Source organism: Arachis hypogaea, chromosome 17, assembly GCF_003086295.3.
Source record: "Arachis hypogaea cultivar Tifrunner chromosome 17, arahy.Tifrunner.gnm2.J5K5, whole genome shotgun sequence".
In the NCBI taxonomy this organism is placed as follows: Eukaryota; Viridiplantae; Streptophyta; class Magnoliopsida; order Fabales; family Fabaceae; genus Arachis; species Arachis hypogaea.
This window is the reverse complement of record NC_092052.1, coordinates 64,824,513-64,842,324: the sequence shown is the minus strand read 5'-3', so window position 1 is coordinate 64,842,324 and position 17,812 is coordinate 64,824,513. Positions and strand designations below refer to the sequence as shown.

At 36.9% G+C, this 17,812-nt stretch overlaps 1 non-coding gene across 1 annotated transcript; it reads left to right on the top strand.

The window, feature by feature from the left end:
* The first annotated feature begins 5,724 nt into the window (after positions 1–5,724).
* LOC112767812 (small nucleolar RNA R71) lies at positions 5,725–5,832 on the top strand. Its single transcript, XR_003185252.1, has one exon. It is a non-coding gene; the product is annotated as a small nucleolar RNA R71 (small nucleolar RNA).
* Positions 5,833–17,812: the final 11,980 nt, after the last annotated feature.

The window sequence follows — 17,812 nt, the reverse complement described above, 5'->3', positions numbered from 1 at the left end:
ATGTGATGCAAAACTCCAGGTTCAATATAACAAAATAAATAAAATTCAAAAATAAATAAAACTAAATAAAAATGAAAAAGGACGATCATACCATGGTGGGTTGTCTCCCACCTAGCACTTTTAGTTAAAGTCCTTAAGTTGGACATTTGATGAGCTTCCTATTATAGTGGCTTATGCTTGAACTCATCCAGGAATCTCCACCAGTGTTTGTGATTCCAGTAACCTCCGGGGTCCCAAATTAGGCATGTAAAGCCCTTAAGAAGCTTCAAACAGATACTTAGGCTCCCGGGGTGACAAATGCCAGAACAGATTCCAGGATCCCAAACTTTACTTTTACACCCGTTTTTGTTTCGATCTGCATTTTTCCAGCCGGGTGAAAGGTGATCTAAATTCTCACTACAGCGACCAAACAGCTTCCTAGACCCATTCAGTTGAGCTTTATACCAACCTTTGCGTTTAAACTTAAAGCTTCCAACCATAATGAACCTTGCAGGACAATTCTTACCACTGGTCATCTTCCTCTTACTCTTAAAGTCACAAAGAGCTCTAAGTTGACCATCCGTCTCCAGTAGCCCATATTCAAGTGGGATTAGAAAGCTACGGGATATGAATTTTACCCACTTGAATATTGTGAAGGATGATGGCAACTTAGGGGGAGGTATTTTTAATGAAATTGCAAGCTCCACTCCCTTGTGCTCTTTTATGATAACTACCACTTCTTTGCAAGCTTCTTCAATTTCAACCTCTTCCTCTTGGTAGCTCTCTTTCAATTCAATCTCCTCTTCATTGATTTCCAAGGGCATGGGAGGTTGTGCTTCTTCTTCTTGAATCTCCATCTCTTGATCAACCTCTTCCAAGTCTTCAACTATGATATGCTTTGGAGGTTGTACACCCTCCTCAGCATCAATTTCAACCGTCTCGGAAGGAGGCTCTATGACTGGACTTTCCCATGGAGGTTCTGCATCTCCTAAGTCTTCAACCACTTCTTCTTCTTCTTGAACAATGACAGCTTCTTCTACTTGTTCTAGTACGAATTCATTCTCTGTCTTGTCCACTGGGGTTTCTGGTATCTCCTTCATGCTATGCTCTTCACTAGACTGTCCACATGGGGCTGTGGCTGATCCTTGTGTATTTAAGCGTCTAGAAGCCCATTGAATTAATACTTGCCCCAGTTGTTGAACGTGAAGAACAACTTGAAGATCAAGATGAACACTAAGAACAAATTTTTGAAAAAAAAAGATTTTTATAACTAAATAAAAACAAATAACCTCTTAATTTATGGAAAAGAAAAAATAAAAACAAAAATAAAAACAAATAAACAAGCAAAAATAAAAAAAAATATTTACAATAACCAATAATAAGGCACACGTTTGCAATTCCCCCGGCAACGGCGCCATTTTGACGTTGGAAATTTTTTCCAGTAAAGAATGTCATAAAAACAGTCGCGTTGTAGATATAGTCTCTAAACCGACAGAAATCCCTTTGTACAAAAGTTTTGGTTGTCACAAGTAATAAACCCCTAAATAAATTGATAACCGAAGTATTCAAAACTCGGGTCGTCTTCTCAAGGAATTGCAGGGAGGTATGTTCTTATTATTGGTTATGGAGATTGTAAATTTGGGGGTTTGAGAAATTTGGAGTTTGGGCAATGTGCACAGGTATATTTAAATAACAAGTAAAATAAATTAACAATAATAAAATCTCTTGGCAAGGTATGGAGAACTGGAGGTCCTATCCTAGTTATCCTTATCAATTGTGATGAGAATTGGATTCTTCCCCCACCTTATTAACCTCTAACTATGAAGGTAAGTTAAGTGGGCAAATTAATTCCAATTTTCAATCAACAATGAGTTTGATAACTCAAGAGTTACCAAGGTCTCAACCAAAGCCAAAAGAGAAAAATCCAAATTATTTATATAATAAAAAGGAGCAATCATAAGTCTGAAATACCTCAAAAATATATTAAATAGAAAATTAATCTAAACATAGAGAGTCATAAACAAAATTGAGAAAAGAAATAAAAGAACATTGAACCTGGGATTGAGAGTCACTCTAAAACTAAGAGAAATCCTAAATCCTAATCCTAAGAGAGAGGAGAGAACCTCTCTCTCTAAAAACTACATCTACTCCTAAAATTATGAATTTGAAAGCGTCCTTCTGAATGAATGTATTTCCCCACTTTATAGCCTCTAATCTGTGTTTTCTGGGCCGTAAACTGGGTCAAAAACAGTCCAGAATTCGCTGGTTTCGAATTTTGCCACGCTGGATTTCCGTCACTGCGACGCGACCGCATGGATCACGCGGTCGCGTCGCCTAGCGTCAGAGAAACTATATCATATTATATATTAAATCGAAGCCCCAGACGTTAGCTTTCCAACGCAACTGGAACCGCGTCATTTGGACCTCTGTAGCTAAAGTTATAGCAGTTTGAGTGCGAAGAGGTCAGGCTGGACAGCTTAGCAGCTTCTCCAACTTCTTGTATTCCTTCCATTTTTGCGTGCTTTCTTTCCATCTTCTGAGCCATTCTTGCCCTGTAATATTTGAAATCACTTAACACACATATCAAGGCATCTAATGGTAATTAAGAGAGGATTTAATATTAGCAAATATAAGGCCAAAGAAGCATGTTTTCAATCAAAGCACATAATTAGGAAGGCAAATGTAAAACCATGCAAATAGTATGAATAAGTGGGTAAAGAGTAGATAAAAACCACTCAATTGAGCACAAGATAAACCATAAAATAGTGGTTTATCAGGCGTGCGTTTTCTTGCATCATTGGCAAGTTGAACGCTAACCTTACATTTTCCGGACTGAAATCTAAGTATTTCCCCCAAACCATTGTAAGCCAGTTCTTTGGGTTTGGGTTCATACGTTGATCATGGTTCCTAGTGATCCATGCATTTGCATAGAACTCTTAAACCATTAAGATTCCAACTTGTTGAATATGATTAGAGAGAACTTCCCATCCTCTTCTTCTAATCTATTGTCGGATCTCCGGATACTCACTCTTTTTGAGCTTAACAGGGACCTCAGGGATCACATTCTTCTTGGCCACAACTTCATAGAAGTGGTCTTGATGGACCTTTGAGATGAATCTCTCCATCTCCCATGACTCAGAGGTGGAAGCAATTGCCTTCCCTTTCCTCTTTCTTGAGGTTTCTCTGGTCTTAGGTGCCATTGATGGTTATGGAAAAACAAAAAGAAATGCTTTTACCACACCAAACTTAAAAGGTTTACTCGTCCCCGAGCAAAAGAAGAAAGGAAGTAGTAGAAGAAGAAGAAAATGGAGAAGATGGAGGGAGAAGGTGTATTCGGCCAAGGGGGAGAAGTGGTGGTTGTAATGTGTGAAAATGGAGTAGTGTTGAGGGGTTTATATAGGGGTGGGGGGAGGGTAGGTTTCGGCCATTAGGGTTGGGTTTGGGAGGGAAAAGAATTTAAATTTTGGAGGTAGGTGGGGTTTATGGGAAAGAGTGGATGGATGTGGGTGGTTAAGGATATTTGGGGAAGAGTGTTATGAGAAGGTGTGAAGAGGAGAGAAGAAGAGGTGGGGTAGGTGGGGATCCTGTGGGGTCCACAGATCCAGAGGGGTCAAGGACTTAGCATCCCTGCTCTAATTAGGCGTGCAAAACGCCCTTAGAATGCATGTCTGGCGTTAAACGCCAGCTTGCTACTTGTTTTTGGCGTTAAACGCCAACTCCATGCTCTGTTCTGGCGTTAAACGCCAGTCTGGTGCTTGTTTCTGGCGTTTAACGCCAGCTTGATGCTTCTTTCTGGCATTAAATGCCAGTTTGATGCTTCTTACTGGCGTTTAAATGCCAGTAAGCTCTTCCTCCAGGGTGAGCTATTTTTAATGCTGTTTTTCATTCTGTTTTTGATTTTTGAGTAGTTTTTGTGACTTCACATGATCATCAACCTAAAGAAAACATAAAATAGCAATGGAAAATAATTAGATATAATTAAATAACATTGGGTTGCCTCCCAACAATCGCTTTTTTAATGTCAATAGCTTGACAGTGAGCTCTCATGGAGCTTCACAGATAATCAGAGCAAGGTTGGGGCCTCTTAACACCAAACTTAGAGTTTGGTTGTGGCCTCTCAACACCAAACTTAGAGTTTGGTTGTGGCCTCCCAACACCAAACTTAGAGTTTGACTGTGGGGGCTTTAGTTGACTCTGCAGTGAGAGAAGCTTTTCATGCTTCCTCTCCATGGTTACAGAAGGAGAACCTTGAGTGTTAAATATAAGGTAGTCCTCATTCAGTTGAAAGGGACCAACTCTCCTCTGTCCACATCAATCACAGCTTTGCTGTGGCCAGGAAGGGTCTTCCAAGGATGATGGAATCATCCTCATCCTTCCCAGTGTCTAGGATTATGAAATCAGCAGGGATGTAAAGGCCTTCAACCTTTACTAACAAGTCCTCTACTAATCCATAAGCTTGTTTCATTGATTTGCCTGCCATCTCTAGTGAGATTCTTGCAGCTTGTACCTCATAGATTCCCAGTTTCTCTATTACAGAAAGTGGCATGAGGTTTATCCCTGACCCAAGGTCACACAGAGCCTTCTCAAAGGTCATGCTGCCTATGGTACAAGGTATGAAGAATTTTCCGGGATCCGGTTTCTTCTGAGGCAATGTCTGCCTCATCAATTCACTTAGTTCATTGGTGAACAAGGGAGGTTCATCCTTCCAAGTCTCATTACCAAATAAATTGGCATTCAACTTCATGATGGCTCCTAGAAATTTAGCAACCTGCTCTTCAATGATATCTTCATCCTCTTTAGAGGAAGAATAGTCATCAGAGCTTATGAATGGTAAAAGGGGGTTCAATGGAATCTCTATGGTCTCTAGATGAGCCTCAGATTCCTTTGGTTCCTCAAAGGAAAACTCCTTATTGGTCAGTGAACGTCCCAGGAGGTCTTCTTCACTAGGATTCACGTCCTCCTCCTCCTCTCTGGGTTCGGCCACACCAGGTAAGGTTATGGTCTTGCACTCTCTTTTTGGATTCTCTTCTGTATTGCTTGGGAGAGTACTAAGAGGAGTTTCAGTGACTCTTTTACTCAGCTGGCCCACTTGTGCCTCCAAATTCTAATAGAGGACCTTGTTTCATTCATGAAACTTAGGGTGGCCTTAGATAGATCAGAGACTATATTTGCTAAGCTAGATGGATTCTGCTCAGAATTCTCTGTCTGTTGCTGAGAGGATGATGGAAAAGGCTTGCTATTGCTAAACCTATTTCTTCCACCATTATTAAAGCCTTGTTGAGGCTTTTGTTGATCCTTCCATGAGAAATTCGGATGATTTCTCCATGAGGGATTATAGGTGTTTCCATAGGATTCTCCCATGTAATTCACCTCTGCTATTACAGGGTTCTCAGGATTATAAGCTTCTTCTTCAGAAGATGCTTCTTTAGTACTGTTGGATGCAGCTTGCAATCCATTCAGACTCTGAGAAATCATATTGACTTGCTGGGTCAATATTTTATTCTGAGCTAATATGGCATTCAGAGTATCAATTTCAAGAACTCCCTTCCTCTGAGGCGTCCCATTCCTCACAGGATTCCTTTCAGAAGTGTACATGAACTGGTTATTTGCAACCATGTCAATGAGTTCCTGAGCTTCTGCAGGTGTTTTCTTTAGGTGAATAGATCCACCTGCAGAATGGTCCAATGACATCTTAGATAATTCAGACAGACCATCATAGAATATATCCAGGATGGTCCATTCTGAAAGCATATCAGTAGGACACTTTTTGGTCAGTTGCTTGTATCTCTCCCAAGCTTCATAAAGGGATTCACCTTCTTTCTGTTTGAAGGTTTGAACATCCACTCTAAGATTGCTAAGCTTTTGAGGAGGAAAGAACTTAGCTAAGAAAGCCGTGACCAGCTTATCCCAAGAGTTCAGGCTATCTTTAGGTTGAGAGTCTGATGAGAGAACTTTTGCGTGGTCTAGAAATTTGCGGATAAATCCTTGTTGCAAGTATAGTTTCTAAACCTTCAAAAGTCCTTTCATACAAATGTTTTGGTTGTCACAAGTAACAAACCCCTAAATAAATTGATAACCGAAGTATTCAAACCTCGGGTCGTCTTCTCAAGGAATTGCAGGGAGATGTTCTTATTATTGGTTATGAGTCTTGTAAATTAGGGGGTTTTGGAAAGAAGGAGCAAGTAATGTAAGATAACAAGTCGTTAAAATAATAAATAACAAAGCTCTTGGCAAGGTATAAGAACTGGAAGTCCTATCCTGGTTATCCTTATCAATTGTAATGAGAATTGGATTTTTCTCCCACTTTGTTAACCTCTAACTATGAAGGTAAGTTAAGTGGATGAATTAATTTTTATTCCTCAGATCCTAGTCTTTCCTTGAAAAAAGTTAGAGTTATTAGAACTCGAATTAATTCTTGAAGAATTCCAATTTCCAATCAACAATGAGTTTGATAACTCAAGTGTCTCCAATGACTCAACCAAAGCCAAGAGGAAAAATTCTAAATTAAATTAAAAGCATCAATATAAATAAAGCAAAGCAATCTTAAATATGAAATACCTCAAATAATATTAATTTAGAAAATCATAACATGAATATAGCATAAGCCAAATAGGCAACATAACTAATATAAGCATTAAATTATCTGAAAGTAAGAGATAAATATAAAGTAAAAGAATATTGAACCTGGGATTGAGAGGCACTCCTAAAACTAAAAGAAATCCTAAATCCTAATCCTAAGAGAGAGGAGAGAACCTCTCTCTCTAAAAACTACATCTAAATCCTATGAAAAGTGAATTATGAAAAGCCTCCTCATGAATGAATGCATTCTCCCACTTTATAGCCTCTAATCTGTGTGTTCTGGGCTGAAAACTGGGTCAAAAGCAACCCAGAAATCACCGGAGAAGAAATCTGCCACGCTGGTTTTTTGTCACTGCGACGCGTCCGCATGGACCACGCGGTCACGTCATCTAGCGTCAGGGCAACTATGGCATATTATATATTAAATCGAAGCCCCGAACGTTAGCTTTCCAACGCAACTAGAACCGCGTCGTTTGGACCTTTTTAGCTAAAGTTATAGCCGTTTGAGTGCGAAGAGGTCAGGCTGGATAGCTTAGCAGTTTCTCCAACTTCTTGTATTCCTTCCACTTTTGTATGCTTCCTTTCCATCCTCTGAGCCATTCCTGCCTTGTAATCTCTGAAATCACTTAACACACATATCAAGTCATCTAATGGTAATAAGAGAGGATTTAAACATAGGGAACTTAAGGCCAAAGAAGCATGTTTTCAATCAAAGCACATAATTAGGAAGGCAAATGTAAAACCATGCAAATAGTATGAATAAGTGGGTAAAGAGTTGATAAAAACCACTCAATTGATCACAAGATAAACCATAAAATAGTGGTTTATCAACCTCCCCACACTTAAACAGTAGCATGTCCTCATGCTAAGCTCAAGAGAAGCTATAAAGGAGTGAAGAGGAATGATAGAATGTATGAAATGCAACCTATCTGTATGAATGCAACTACATGCAAAATGTTTCTACCTACTTGGTTAAAAGTAAATAAGCTCTTCAAGACAAACATAAATCAGATTTCACTAATTCAAATCATATAATAAAAAGCAAATAAACTTGTAAGAAGATAGCTCATGAAAGCAGGGAACATAGAATTAAGCACTGAACCCTTACTGGTAGTGTATATCACTCTCTCTCTCAAGTGTCTAGGGTTAATCACTCTACTCTTCTCTAGTCATGCTTTCTAAACTTTGTTCTTCATCTAACCAATCAACAAAAATTTAATGTACCAATGCAAACATCATGAGGTCTTTTCAAGGTTGTAATGGGGCTAAGGTAAGGGTGAGGGTATATATATATGGCTAAGTGAGCTATATAAAGTGAATCCTTGATTAGTCTAAGATCTCACCTAACATATACATACTTTATATAATTTTAAAATGCTTTACCTAGCTACCCAAAATTTTTCCACTTTTGTATTACATGCTCATGTATCAAACTTATTTTTGAATTTTGTCCCATGTGCATTGATTCTTTTTATTTTGCATTTGGGGTAATATTATTTTTTTTCTTTTATTTTTCTCTTTTTTTTTGTATCCCCTTATTTAATTACTTAATATTTTTTTTTCAATGCACATGGTAATTTAATTATTTTGATTTCACATGAGCATGCTTCCCAAATTTTCAAATAACTTATTCAATTTAATTCCCTACTTTTTCATATCATCCCATGTTCCCATAAAATTCCCCACACTTAAATTATACACAATAACTATCTTAAGCTAACCAAGGATTCAACTTGGAATTTTTATTTTGTTTTTCTGCTTAAGGCTAGTAATGTGGTTATGAAACAGAAGGGGGTTAAAAAGTTCAAAGTGGCTAACAAGGGTGATGTAAAAGGTAGGCTTATTTGGGATAAGTGAGCTAATAACAAATAATGGCCTCAATCATATGCAAGCATGTAAATACACTAAATAATGGACATATAGAATGGAACAAAGCAAAGATTGTAATCATAAAGAAGAAAACACACAAGAATAAAAATTATGGTTAAATAATGTAACCATGTAAATAAGCTCAAAATCTCACAGGTTGTGTGTTCTTAGCTATAATTCATGTTCCCAATACAACTTCAAACAAGTTTTGACATAAAAAATTATATTTATTATTTTTTTATTTAAATTAGTGAAATACTATAAAAAAAATTTTGAAAAAGAAAATATTACTTCAACCAAGTGGTAAAATATGCACAAAATCAAATAAACATGCAATCAAATATGCAAATGCAACAACTAATAAGAAAAATAAACCATTGGTGTTAAGATAGAAGAGTAACTAACCCATGGAGATCGGTATCAACCTCCCCACACTTAAAGATTGCACCGTCCTCGGTGCATGTTGAGATGTGCAGGTGGACGGGTTGTTCCAACTGATGCTTTCCTTCAAGGATTGTACGGATGGACTTGTTTGTCTCCCCTTTTAGAAGTTTCTCCCTTTTTCCGTCTTCGGTGGCCAGCCTGAAAGAAGAGAAAAAGAAGAACAGTAATACCCAGAAGTAAAGATAAGAAAATAAATGAAGTATGGGTGGGTTAATGCCAAATGATAAGGGTCTCAATTACATGGAAGCTTCAACATGTACGTGAGAAAATAATAGAAGCCATGGCATACCAGTGGTGCAGAATTTGCAACAAAGGAGAGGGGAATGTGGGTAATGCAAAATAGTATAAGTTCATATCAATGCAAGAGAAGTACGAGTATCATAAAAGATTAGCATTGATTTAAATAATGTTACCCAATCAGAATAAAACAAGTTACTAAGCACCCAAAATATTTCAAGAGAAGATGCAACAGTGAAATAAGAAAATTCAACACCAAAGGAATAATAAATTTAGAAAAGAAAATAAAAATATGCACTAAATTAAAATACAATGAATGAAATATGCAAATAAATTAAGTAAAATAAAATAAAAGATAAGAAGAATGAGAAGGGAAAGAAGGGAAGAAGAAGTAGGTAAGAAAGGAGGGAGGAAAAATTAGGATTGGGGAAGAAAAGATAAGATATTTGGCAAATTAGGATAAGCTGTGCGGCGCAAGCGACGCGGAGGCGTGGGGCACGCGGTCGCGTGACTTGCACTTATACGGATTAACGCGGTCGCGTCGGTCACGCGGTCGCGTGACACAGTTTATGCTACTGGCGCGAGGGCAGCCTCGCGCTCGCACAACTCTCTGTTCGAAACTTAGTATTGCCAAAATCCAGGGTGACGCGGTCGCGTGATCAACGCGATCGCGTGAGTGGCCATTATGGGGGTATGACATAGACGCGTGAGCCATGCGTCCGCTTGGTAAGGCTGTGTGTTCAGCAACAATCCAGCACCACTCCAGCATAACTTTCGGCTATGCACCCGTTTGACGTCGATTTTCATGTCACGCGGCCGCGTGGGTGACGCGGTCGCGTGGGGTAATTAGTGCCATTGGCACGCCTCTAGCCACGGTCCTGCGTGACTCTCTGTTCGTTTATTTTTTTCTCCCATCTTGCGACGCGGACGCGTCAATGATGCGGTCGCGTCGCGTGATTTTTTTTTTTGATAATGCAATATGCAGAATGCAATGCTAATATGAATGTTATGCAAAACTCCAGGTTCAATACAATAAAATAAAACTTAAAAATAAACAAAAAAAAAATAAAATTAAAATTAAAAAAGGAACGATCATACCATGGTCGGTTGTCTCCCACCTAGCACTTTTAGTTAAAGTCCTTAAGTTGGACATTTGATGAGCTTCCTGTTATGGTGGCTTGTGCTTGAATTCATCCAGAAATCTCCACCAATGTTTGTATTTCCAGTAACCTCCGGGGTCCCAAACTAGGCGCAGAAAGCCTTCAAGTAAGTTAAAGCAAGTGACAAGGCCCCAAGAGTGTTGATTTCTAGGATGAATTCCGGGGTCCCAAACCTTGCTTTTGCACCCGTCTTCAAGTTGATTACCATGATTCCATCCGGGTGGTTCAGCTTTAGAATTCTCACTGAAGCGTCCAAACAACTTCTTAGACCCATTCAATTGAGCTTTACAGCAACCTTTGCATTTAAACTTAAAGCTTCCAACCATAATGAACCTTGCAGGACAATTCTTACCACTAGCTATCTTCCTCTTACTCTTAATGCTACAAAGAGCTCTAAGTTGACCATCCGTCTCTAGTAGCCCATATTCAAGTGGGATTAGAAAGCAAAGGGATATGAATTTTACCCACTTGAATGTTGTGAAGGATGATGGCAACTTAGGGGGAGGTATTTTTAACGATTTTGCAAGCTCTACTCCCTTGTGCTCTTCTCTGACAACTTCCACCTCTTTGTAAGTTTCTTCAATATCAACTTCTTCCTCTTGGTAGCTTTCTTCCAATTTAATCTCTTTTTCGTTACTCACTAAGGGCATGGGAGGTTGTGCTTCTTCTTCTTGAATCTCCATCTCTTGATCGACCTCTTCCAATTCCTTAACCATGATATGCCTTGGAGGTTGTACACCCTCCTCAACATCAAATGCAACCGTCTTGAAAGGAGGTTCTATGTCTTGACTTTCCCATGGAGGTTCAGCATCTCCTAAGTCTTCAACCACTTCTTCCTCTGTAACTATTATGGCTTCCTCCACTTGTTCCAATACAAAGCCATGTTCCTCATTGTCCACCGAAGTTTCTAGTGTCTCCTTCATGCTTTGCTCTTCTTTTGATTCTCCACATGTAGCCATGGGAGTTCTTTGAGTGCTCAGATATTGGGAAGCTATTATATTTACTAACTCGCCTAAGGCGGCCGCGAAATTTAGCACACTCTTATTCATCCTTTCTTGCCTTTGAAGAATAACACGAAGTCTGTCATCCATTAGAGGTTGGGGTGGATATGAGGATTCATTGGTTGGGAGAGAGGGTTCATAATAGGAAGGTGGTTCATCTTGATAATGATATGGAGATGATGAATATTGAGGTGGTGGTTCATGAGAGTAGTTATGTTGGAAAGGTGGTGGTTCTGTGTATGGTTCATTTGGCTCATAAGGTGGTTAGTATGGCGGATACGGGTTACGGTCATATGGAGGTGAATGGTTGTAGTTGGCTTGTGAGTGTGGTGGTTCAAAGTTGTGTTGAGGAGGTTCATAGGCATATGATGGGGGTCCATCATATCTATCATCTTGGTATGCATCACAGAATGGTTGTTGGTTATAGTGCATTGGAGGGGTTGTTGCCAAGAGGGTTGATCAAATCCTTGTGGCTCCTCCCATCTTTGATTCTTCCAACCTTGATGTTTATTTTCATTATAGTTTCCTCTTCCTGCAACATAATTGTAACCAGACTCATAGCCAAAGGGGTGAGAGTTCATAGTAACAGATAAAATTAAAAACAAAAATGAAAACAAATTCAAATTAAAAGGTTATTGAAATTTAAATTTTTGAAATTTGAAATTTGAAATTTTGAATTTTGAGTTTTTGAAAATTTGAAATTTGAAATTTAAAAATTTTTAAATTTGAATTTTGAAATTTTTTTTTAAATTTGAATTTTGAAATTTGATTTTTGAAATAAGATAAGATAAGATAAAAATTTTAAACTAAAAAATCTGAATTTTTTTTTTTGGAAATTTTGAAAATTCAATAAAAATAAAGAGAAAAGATATTTTTGAATTAAATGAGGAAAGAGACAAACAATAAAATGACACCAAACTTAAAATTTTTAGATCAAAACGAAGAAAACGACTAAGAACAACTTGAAGGTCAAGATGAACACGAAGAACAAAATTTTTTGAAAAATTTTTAATAACTAAATAAAAACCAATGACCTCTTAATTTATGAAAAAGCAACAAATAAACAGGTAAAAAGCAACTATTTACAATAACCAATAATAAGGCACACGTTTGCAATTCCCCGGCAACGGCGCCATTTTGGTGAGAGAACTTTTGCGTGGTCTAGAAATTTGTGGATAAATCCTCGTTGCAAGTATAGTTTCTAAACCTTCAAAAGTCCTTTCATACAAACGTTTTGGTTGTCACAAGTAACAAACCCCTAAATAAATTGATAACCGAAGTATTCAAACCTCGGGTCGTCTTCTCAAGGAATTGCAGGGAGGTGTTCTTATTATTGGTTATGAGTCTTGTAAATTGGGGGTTTTGGAAAGAAGGAGCAAGTAATGTAAGATAACAAGTCGTTAAAATAATAAATAACAAAGCTCTTGGCAAGGTATAAGAACTGGAAGTCCTATCCTGGTTATCCTTATCAATTGTGATGAGAATTGGATTTTTCTCCCACTTTGTTAACCTCTAACTATGAAGGTAAGTTAAGTGGATGAATTAATTTTTATTCCTCAGATCCTAGTCTTTCCTTGAGAAAAGTTAGAGTTATTGGAACTCGAATTAATTCTTGAAGAATTCCAATTTCTAATCAACAATGAGTTTGATAACTCAAGTGTCTCCAATGACTCAACCAAAGCCAAGAGGGAAAATTCTAAATTAAATTAAAAGCATCAATATAAATAAAGCAAAGCAATCTTAAATCTGAAATACCTCAAATAATATTAATTAAGAAAATCATAACATGAATGTAGCATAAGCCAAATAGGCAACATAACTAATATAAGCATTAAAGTATCTGAAAGTAAGAGATAAATATAAAGCAAAAGAACATTGAACCTGGGATTGAGAGGCATTCCTAAAACTAAGAGAAATCCTAAATCCTAATCCTAAGAGAGAGGAGAGAACCTCTCTCTCTAAAAACTACATCTAAATCCTATGAAAAGTGAATTATGAAAAGCCTCCTCATAAATGGATGCATTCCCCCACTTTATAGCCTCTAATCTGTGTGTTCTGGGCTGAAAACTGGGTCAAAAGCAACCCAGAAATCGCGGGAGAAGAAATCTGCCACGCTGGTTTTTCGTCACTGCGACGCGTCCGCATGGAGCACGCGGTTGCATTGCCTAGCATCAGAGAAACTATGGCATATTATATATCAAATCGAAGCCTCGGACGTTAACTTTCCAACGCAACTAGAACCGCGTCGTTTGGACCTCTGTAGCTAAAGGTATAGTCATTTGAGTGTAAAGAGGTCAGGTTGGACAGCTTAGCAGTTTCTCCAACTTCTTGTATTCCTTCCACTTTTGCATGCTTCCTTTCCATCCTCTGAGCCATTCTTACCCTGTAATCTCTGAAATCACTTAACACACATATCAATGCATCTAATGGTAATAAGAGAGGATTTAAACATAGGGAACTTAAGGCCAAAGAAGCATGTTTTCAATCAAGGCACATAATTAGGAAGGCAAATGTAAAACCATGCAAATAGTATGAATAAGTGGGTAAAGAGTTGATAAAAACCACTCAATTGAGCCCAAGATAAACCATAAAATAGTGGTTTATCAGAGTCCAACCATATTCTAGCTCTGTCTCTTACTGCAAACGGGAAAAGCATAAGCCTGTAGACCCTGGGATCAACCCCATTGGTCTTAACAGTATCACAGATCTGCAAGAATTCAGTTAAGAAATGAAAAGGATCTTCTGATGGAAGTCCATGAAACTTGCAATTCTGTTGTATCAGAGAAACTAATTGAGGCTTTAGCTCAAAATTGTTTGCTCTAATGGCAGGGATTTAGATGCTTCTTCCATGTAAGTTGGAATTTGGTGCAGTGAAGTCACCAAGCATCTTCCTTGCATTGTTGTTGGGTTCGGCCATGTCTCCTTCTTTTTCGAAAATTTCTGTCAGATTTTCTCCAGAGAGTTGTGCTTTAGCTTCCCTTAGCTTCCTCTTCAGAGTCCTTTCAGGTTCAGGATCAGATTCAACAAGAATGTTCTTATCCTTGTTCCTGCTCATATGAAAAAGAAGAGAACAGAAAAGAAAATATGGAATCCTCTATGTCACAGTATAGAGATTCCTTATATGAGTATAAGAAGAGAAGAATAGAAGAAGAAAAAGATAAGAATTCGAACACAGAGGAGAAAAGTGGGTTCGAATTTTTGAGTGAAAGAGGGGTGTTAGTAGATAAATAAATAAATAGAAGGAGATGAGAGGGAGAAGAATTCGAAAATTAAATAAAATAAAATAAAAATATTTTTGTTTTTATTTTAAATATTAGTTATAATTCGAAAATACAAAAAGGAATAAAATTAAAATTGAAATTTAAAATAATTAGTTAATGAAAAAAAATTTTGAAAAAGAGGTTAGTGATTTTCGAAAATTAGAGAGAGAAAATTAGTTAGGTAGTTTTGAAAAAGATAAGAATCAAACAAAAAGATAAGAGGTTAGAAAAGATTTTGAAATTGATTTTGAAAAAGATGTGATTGAAATTTATTTTGAAAAAGATTTGAAAAAGAAATTTAAAAAGATTTTATTTTGAAAATTAAAGTTGATTACTTGACTAACAAGAAACAAAAAGATATGATTTTAAAATTTAAAGATTGAACCTTTCTTACTAGGTAAGTAACAAACTTAAAATTTTTGAATCAATCACATTAATTGTTAGCATTAATTTCGAAAATATGAAATAGAAATAAGAAAAAGATTTTGAAAATAAATTTTGAAAATTTCGAAATTATGAAAGAAAAAATGAAAAAAATTTGATTTTTGAAAAAGATTTGAAAAAGATAGAATTTTTAAACTAAAGATTTGATTTGACTCATAAGAAACAATTAAATTTAAAAACTTTTTGACTAAAACAAACCAAATTTTCGAAAATTTATGAGAGAATAAGGGAAATATATTTTTTTTATTTTTGATTTTTTTATGAAGAAAGAGAAAAACAACCAAAAGACTCAAAACATGAAAATTATGAATCAAAACACATGATGCATGCAAGAACACTTTGAATGTCAAGATGAATACCAAGAACACTTTGAATGTCAAGATGAACACCAAGAACTTATTTTTTGAAAATTTTTAAGAAAAGAAAAACATGCAAGACACCAAACTTAGAAATTTTCACACTTTAGACACTAACAAATTGAAAATGCATATGAAAAAACAAGAAAAGACACAAACCATAAAATGCAAAGATCAAACAAAGCAAATCATCAAGAACAACTTGAAGATTATGAAGAACACCATTCATGAGTTTTCGAAAATTTTAATGAAATTAAAAAGATGCAATTGACACAAAACTTAAAAATTGACACAAGACTCAAACAAGAGACATCAAATTTTTTTTGGTTTTTATGATTTTATTATTTTTTGTAATTTTTCGAAAATTAAATGGAAAAAGAAAAATAAGGATTTCAAAATTTTTAATGAGAATTCCAAGAATCATGCAATGTTAGTCTAAAGCTCCAGTCCAGGAATTAGACATGGCTTACTAGCCAGCCAAGCTTTCAGTGAAAGCTCCGTGTCAAAACACTAGACATGGCCAATGGCCAGCCAAGCTTTAGCATACAAATCAGGCATACAACAGCTGATCAGATGGGAGTCCACGGACTCTTGTGATGATAAGTTGAAATCTCGGTCCAAAGGATTAGACATGGCTTCACAGCCAGCCAGACTTCAACAGATCATCGTGAAACTCTAGAATTCATTCTTAAAAATTCTGAAGCCATAGAATAATTTATTATTATTATTATTATTATTATTATTATTATTATTGAAAATTTTTCGAAAATAAAAAGAATAAAAACAAAAACTTAAAATTAAAATAAAATTACCTAATCTGAGCAACAAGATGAACCGTCAGTTGTCCAAACTCGAACAATTCCCGGCAACGGCGCCAAAAACTTGGTGCACGAAATCGTGATTGTTCATTCCTTGGTAACGGCACCAAGAACTTGATACGCACGTTCATAATCTTAGTTCTTTTTCACAACTTTGCACAACTAACCAGCAAGTGCAATGGGTCGTCCAAGTAATAAACCTTATGTGAGTAAGGGTCGATCCCACGGAGATTGTCGGCTTGAAGCAAGCTATGGTCACCTTGTAAATCTCAGTCAAGCGGATTCAAATGGTTATAGGGTTTTAATAATTAAAAGATAAATAAAACGTAAAATAAAGATAGGGATACTTATGTAATTCATTGGTGAGAATTTCATATAAGCGTATGGAGATGCTTTATTCCTTCTGAATCTCTGCTTTCCTACTGCCTTCATCCAATCCTTCATATTCCTTTCTATGGCAAGCTGTATGTTGTGCATCACCGTTGTCAATGGCTACTGATGCGGGCGGAAATTGGCGAGTTAATAATGATTATAAAATATACGTTGCAAGTATAGTTCTCAACCAACCAGAAATCCGCTCATCAACTTAGAAGGGTGTCACAGAAATTAAAATCAAAATACTGGGAGTATGAGTCCCAGGTCGTCTCCCAACGAGTTGCAGAAAAGTGTGCTATTTTATTAATCAGATGTTTTCAAAAAGGTTTGAGTTGAATGGCAGAAAATTAAATTAGGGAATTTATATAAATTTAAATAAAAGCCTTGACTGGGAGTTAATTAGTTGGAAGCCCTATTCTTATTGCAGTACTCTCAAGACTAATTGATAATTGGGGATTATTCTGTTTAGTTGTCCCTCACTAAGTAAGGGAAAGTTAAACAAGTTGGAATGCTATCTCTATCCACAAGTTCCAATCCGCTCTTGGGAGGATTGGTGTTAGTGACTAGAGAGCAATCAAACAATAAACCCAACTACAATCTTTCTCTTGAGCATCCCAACTTCAAGGGTTTCTTTCAATCAACTCCCCATCAAGTTAGGGAACTACTCGCTCATTGTAAATGTAAAATTCATAACATAAGAAAAGGAATTAAAGAAAGACATGATAAATAATGATCAAAAGATTAATTAAAAATAAAAGTAATTCTTGTATTGATAAATGCTAAAATAATCCAATGGTAAAATTAAGTAAATTAAGGAACATGGAAGAGTAAGAGACAAGTAAAGAGAACGAACTAGAATGTCGAAGTCTTGATGAGGCAATAACTCTTCTCAATATCCCAATGCAAAAACAATGAAAAATAACAAATCCTAAAAACCATGAATGTGTAGAGAGAAAACCTAGAGGAGAGAAAAACTAGATCTAAAAACTAAAACTATGCGGAATGAATGTTGTTGTTGGTTTCTGCATGTTCTTTGGCTCTAGTCTACTTTTCTAGGCTGAAAACTGGGTCAAAATAAGGCCCAAAATTGCCTCAGTGATTCCGCAGATTATGCAGATTGCGCATGTCACGCGGTCGCGTCATCCATGCGGCCGCGTCATTCGGCTTTCTGCTTTTCCACGCGGTCGCATCATCCATGCGGCCGCGTCGCTTGTGCTATTCCATGCCGCGCGGTCGCGTCATCCATGCGGCCGCGTCACTGCGATTTCCTTTCTTTCGCGCGGTCGCGTC